Raw genomic sequence first — 6,553 nt, 5'->3', positions numbered from 1 at the left:
GTGGGATTTGATCTGTTCCACCCTAGATCTATTGGTGGGAGAGATGATAGAGGATGGTGGGAGGAGGAGGAGGAAAAGAAGAAGAAGAAAAGAAGGAGGAGGAGGAGGAAGAAGAAGATAATGATAAAGAAGGAGGAGGAGGAAGAAGATGATGATAAAGAGGAGGAGGAAGAGGAAGAAAAAGGAGGAGGAGGAAAAGAAGAAAAGAAGAAAGAAGAAGAAGAAGAAGAAGAAGAAGAACTAGAAGGAGGAGAAAGAGGAGGAGAAAAAGAAAAGAAGAAGAAGAAGAAGAAGAAGAAGAAGAAGAAGAAGAAGAAGAAGAAGAAGAAGAAGAAGAAGAAGAAGGGGGAGGAGGAGGAGGAAGAAGAAGAAGATGATAATGATAAAGAAGGAGGAGGAGGAAGAAGATGATGATGATAAAGAAGAGGAGGAAGAGGAAGAAAAAGGAGGAGGAGGAAGAGGAAGAAGATGATGATAGAGAAGGAGGAGGAAGATGATAACAAAGGAGGAGGAGGAGGAGGAGGAGGAGGAGAATTGATAGAGGACAAGACAGATAGACAGATAATAGAGATAATGGGTGAAGAGAGTGAGAGAGAGAGATGATAAATATTCTATCTGTGTCCATCTGCCTATCTATATTTGCAATCCCAAAATTTAGGGAGGTTCTTACCTTATTCTTGAGAATTTCTTTTTGTGATATTTCCAAGTTTCTTCTGTTGTAGGAGATGGCAAAGGGGAGATCCTTCTAGGATTGTTTCCGAGGAGTCCTGGCTGGCAACATGGAAGAAGACCTTCTCTTCAGATCTAATGGAAGATTGGGAAGTCAAGGAGACTTGACTGGAGGGAGGGTGGGTCATAGAGTAAAAGGCAGGATATTTGCACACCTTTCTTAACTATTCCACACCACTCCCAAGTGCAAGAACAACCCCCCCCCCTGCTACCCACAATGATTTCTCCAAACCCCTTCCCAGCAAGCAAATTCACCATACTGAAAGAACATTGCTTCATTTACTCTCCCCCTCCCCTTTCTCTCTTGTTCATTTTTTCAATTCGCTTTTTTTTTCATTTTGGACTGCTGATCTTGCAAGCATTGCTTTTTTGAATCGATGCCAACTGGGCTCAAGATTTTATTCCTCAAGCCAAGTAGAGCCAAACCCAATCTCTGCTATGTTCATCTGGAAGCAGATTCCCCCCCTTATTCCCCCATGAGTTACATCATACGACTTTAAATTCCCATTAATGTCAGTAGGGTTAAGATGAATCACAGACACACACCCAGTGAAATCAATAGGATTTTACCAGGCCTTCCTGTGACTGTTAGAAGAAAGTGGCTAAATTCATGCAACAGATTTCTCCAGTAACAAAATGTGTGCCTCTGTTTGCCTAAAATGCTCAGCTGGTTTGGTTTTAACCATCATTCCTTTCTCATAACTTCCTTCATCACATGACCTATAGACTCCTAGGTTTGTTTATCATCAAATGCTTTGATGATATGGGTTGATTTAAGACTCAACATGTACTCAACGTGTAGTCCTCAATGGAACTGCAACTCTATGGAGGGAAGTATGTAGTGGAGTACACCAAGGCTCTGCTTTAGGCCCAGTACTATTCAACATCTTCATCAATGACTTGGACAAGGGGATAGATGGGGAACTCATCAAATTTGCAGATGACACCAAACTGATAGGAATAGCCAACATTCCAGAAGATAGACTCAAGATACAGAAGGATCTTGACAGACTTGAACATTGGGCATTATCTAACAAAATGAAATTCAATGATGAAAAGAGTCAGGTTCTACATTTAGGCAAGAAAAACAAAATGCACAGGTACAGTATAGGTGGTACCTTGCTAAACAGTAGTAATTGTGAAAGGGATCTTGGAGTCCTAGTGGACAACCATTTAAATATGAGCCAGCAGTGTGCAGCAGCTGCCAAAAAAGCCAACACAGTTCTAGGCTGCATAAACAGAGGGATAGAATCAAGATCACATGAAGGGTTAATACCACTTTATAATGCCTTGGTAAGGCCACACTTGGAATCCTGCATCCAGTTTTGGTTGCCATGATGTAGAAAAGATGTGGAGACTCTAGAAAGAGTGCAGAGAAGAGCAAGAAAGATCATTAGGGGACTGGAGGCTGAAACATATGAAGAACGGTTGCAGGAACTGGGGATGACTAGTTTAATGAAAAGAAGGACCAGGGGAGACATGATAGCAATCTTCCAATATCTCAGGGGCTGCCGCAAAGAAGAGGGAGTCAAACTATTCTCCAAAGCACCTGAGGGCAGGACAAGAAGCAATGGGTGGAAACTAGTGAAGGAGAGAAGCAACTTAGAAGGGAGGAGAAATTTCCTGACAGTTAGAACAATTAAGCAGTGGAACAAATTGCCTCCAGAAGTTGTGAATGTCCCAACACTGTAAGTCTCTAAGAAGATGTTGGATAGCCATTTGTCTGAAGTGGTGTAGGGTTTCCTGCCTAGGCAAGGGGTTGGACTAGAAGACCTCCAAGGTCCCTTCCAACTCTGCTATTCTATTCTATTCTATTCTATTCTATTCTAAGAAGCAGGTCAATTGTGTGAAAAAGAACTAAAGTGTAACCTTGGGAATTCTTGGAGTTGAAGTCCACAGATCTTGAAGTTGCCAAGCTTGAGAAAGACTGACTTAGAAAAACACTTCCAAGAATGTTAGGCACAGGGGTAAGTTTGGCTAATGTCAGTCTTGGCTGGTTTGTTGATTTGTGTGTTTATAGTTCAGCATACTGTACACATTCAGGAAATGTGACACAATCTGTGCGTTTCAAGGCTGACATGCTAGTGGGGCATAGGACAATTGTGTTAGCAACATATAGAGATGTCTTTGCCAGTGTGCATCCACAGCTGAGGGAACAGAAAGACAAAAATTAGCCAAGCAGAAAAAAGTTTATTTTTCTCTTTCCTTTCTCACCCACAAAGTAGTCATTTGGTTTTATATAGTATATATATATAAGCTGTTTCCACTTTCTGCATAGCTGAAAAGGTAAAGCGAGTGAGTGTGCTTTTGTTAGAGGCTTTCTTCAGGGTGGGGCAGTAGAAGAAATTTGAATTTTCTTTCCCCCCCCCCACCAAGTAAAATCACTATTTTTAACCCAAGTTACCTTACCCCAAAATTCAATTCAATTCAATTTATTACATTTATATGCCGCCCTTTTCCCCCGAAGGGGACTCAGGGAGGCTCACAACTCAAACCAGGGAAGGGGGATACAGACAAAAATTTAAAAAAACAACAAGGCATAACAATGCATAATTTAAAACACACAACAGTCATACCATTCGAGGTGGGGGGCAACAGCTCTTTAGCCCCAGGCCTGTCGGAACAGCCAGGTTTTAAGGGCTTTGCGGAAGGCCTGGAGGGTGGTGAGGGTCCGAATCTCCACAGGGAGTTCGTTCCAGAGGGTCGGAGTAGCCACAGAGAACGCTCTCCTCCGAGTGGTCGCCAGTCGACACTGGCCGGCGAATGGAATTCGGAGGAGGCCTAATCTGTGGGATCTAATCGGTCTATTGGAGGTAATTGGCAGCAGGCGGTCTCTCAAGTACCCAGGTCCAATACCATGAAGGGCTTTATAAGTGACGACTAGCGCCTTGAAGCGTATCCGGAGACCAATAGGCAGCCAGTGCAGCTCGCAGAGGATAGGTGTTACGTGGGTGAACCGAGGTACACCCATGATCGCTCGCGCGGCTGCATTCTGGACAAGCTGAAGTCTCCGAATACTCTTCAAGGGCTGCCCCATGTAGAGCACGTTGCAGTAGTAGGAGGCTGATCTGGGATTATTTGTTTTCTGAACAGCTACAAATCTTTAACTTCAGCACCATTTGTTCTCTTACTATCACACTGTTAAAGTAACATGCCAGAGACATTGATTTATTTACAGGTAATTGGTGCTTAATCATCACTTGTTCAGCGACTGTTTAAACTCACCAAGGCACTAAACAAGAGGTAATAATGGCAGTCATCATACCTACTACGCCCATCTCAGCATTTCCAAGGATACATAATCACAAGAGTTTCCAACAAGCAAAGTGAACGTGGAAAAGCAGCAGGAAGTCACAAGTTGTTGTGTTGTGGAAACGAAGAAAAAAAGTCCAGTTGCCTTTTGAAAAAAAAAAAAAAACCACCTTTGGAACTTAACAACAGACTTCCAGCCCCAATTAATATTGTTAAGCAAATAGGATCTCTATTAGAGCATCCCTCCCCCTCCCTTTCAAGGTCACATGGCTGGGAAAAGAACACAACTGCATATCAACCTATTTTTGAAGTGACCATTCTGAAAACCTCTTGCTTCAATCTGATTGGATGTGTTTCTGTGAAGAGAGAAAGACACAGAGAGAGGCAGAGAGAGAGAGACAGAGACAGACAGAGACGAGAGAGACAGAGACAGACAGACAGAGAGACAGATAAAGACACACAGAGAGAAAGACACACACACACAGAGACACAGAGAGAGAAAGGCAGAGAGAGGCAGAGAGAGAGAGAGAGAGAGAGAGACAGAGACACAGAGAGATACACACACACACAGAGAGAGACAGATAAAGACACACAGAGAGAAAGACACACAGAGAGATACAGAGTGAGAGAGATACAGAGAGAAAGACACAGAAAGAGGCAGAGAGAGAGGCAGAGAGAGACAGACAGACAGAGGAGAGAGAGAAACAGAGAGAGACAGAGAATGAGAGACAGAGAGAGATAGACACACACACAGAGAGAGAGAGATAAAGACACACAGAGAAAGAAACACAGAGAGAAAGAGACACAGAGAGAGAGAGAGGCAGAGAGAGAGAGGCACAGAGAGAGAGAGATAGACAGAGAGGAGAGACAGAGACAGAGAGACAGAGAGAGATAGACACACAGAGAGAAAGACAAACAGAGAGATACAGAATGAGAGAGATACAGAGAGAAAGACACATAAAGAGGCAGAGAGAGACAGACAGACAGAAAGAGAAGAGAGAGAAACAGAGAGAGACAGAATGAGAGAGAGAGAGACAGAGAGAGATAGACACACACACACACACAGAGATAAAGAAACACAGAGAGAAAGACACACAGAGACACAGAGTGAGAGAGATACAGAGAGAAAGACACAAAGAGAGACAGAGAGAGAGGCTGAGAGAGACAGAGAGACAAACAGAGAGGAGAGAGAGAAACAGAGGAAGACACAGAGACAGAGAACGAGAGACAGAGAACGAGACAGAGATAGACACACACACACAGAGAGAGACAGATAAAGACAGAGAGAGGCAGAGAGAAAGAGAGAGAGACAGACAGACAGAGAGGAGAGAGAAACAGAGAGAGACAGAGAATGAGAGACAGAGAGACAGAGAGAGATAGACACACAGAGAGACACAGAGTGAGAGAGATACAGAGAGACACACAGAGACAGAGAGAGAGAGGCAGAGAAAGACAGAGAGAGAGGAGAGAGAAACAGAGAGAGACATACACAGAAAGACAGACAGAGAGAGAGAGAGAGAGAGAGAGAGAGTGCAATGGGAGGCAGTGAAGGGAGGAAAAGGTGGAACTTAGCGATTTTGGCGTGTGATTCTCAGTTCTGGCTATGCATTACTGCAATACACTTGGCTTCTAATAAAATTATACCTTTCTCAATAAACAGAGCCGAGGATAGTTTCGATTTAGAGGTTTAAGTGCTGGCAGGTCAGACACCGGCATTAGTTTATGGTTCAGTGTACTAGTGCAGATCTAGGAAACGGATTGATTCGATAACCAGCTTAAATGTGCTGTGTGAACTCAGCCCATACAGCACTAAACAGATCAGAGCCATGTGCAGGATCCTGTAAAGTTTGGGGGGGGGGGGAAGGCTGGTCCCGCTGCCTTATTTCTCCAGGTTTTGCCATAGACAGTTGCAAGGAAGCTATGCATTGTCTGTTCCTGGATACAAAAGGTTGCTTTGAGCCACACCCTGGGAACTTTTGATCTGTAGACTTATAATAGGTAGGTGCCCTGATAGAAAATCACTCGTGCAGCAGCACCCAGAAGGTGCAGAGGCTTTCTGGATTCTGCATCCAGAGGGTAATGGAGAACATTTGCCAGGACCACAGACCTTCCAGATTGTAAGGTAAGAGGAAAGAGAAGTCAGGGGCAATAGAGAAGCTACTTAGGAACAGCTGTAGTTCATATTATAGTAGTAAAATCAAATAATCAATGCTATTCCCTCTTTCTATCTCCTTATTTGACCTTCCACCTGCTTCTTAAAGCAGAATTGGAAGGGTCCTTGGAGGTCTTCTAGCCCAATCTCCTGCTCAGGCAGGAAACCTTATAACCATTTGAGACAAATGATTGTCCAATCTCTTCTTTAAAAACTTCCAATATTAGAGCTCGGGAGAACACAACTTCTGGAAGGGCATAAATTGAATTCTGAGGATCGGAAAGTATTCCTGAACACCCTTGAATGTAGTGTTCAGCCTTCCCTCCAGAGGTCCCCATGAAATTCTTCTTATTCATAAGTTGACACCTTGTGTTTTCTCCGGGAACAAAAAATAAACGGAGCGCCGGACAGATTATGTTC

Source organism: Thamnophis elegans, chromosome 12 (assembly GCF_009769535.1).
Source record: "Thamnophis elegans isolate rThaEle1 chromosome 12, rThaEle1.pri, whole genome shotgun sequence".
Taxonomy (NCBI): Eukaryota; Metazoa; Chordata; class Lepidosauria; order Squamata; family Colubridae; genus Thamnophis; species Thamnophis elegans.
This window is presented reverse-complemented; position numbering follows the sequence as displayed.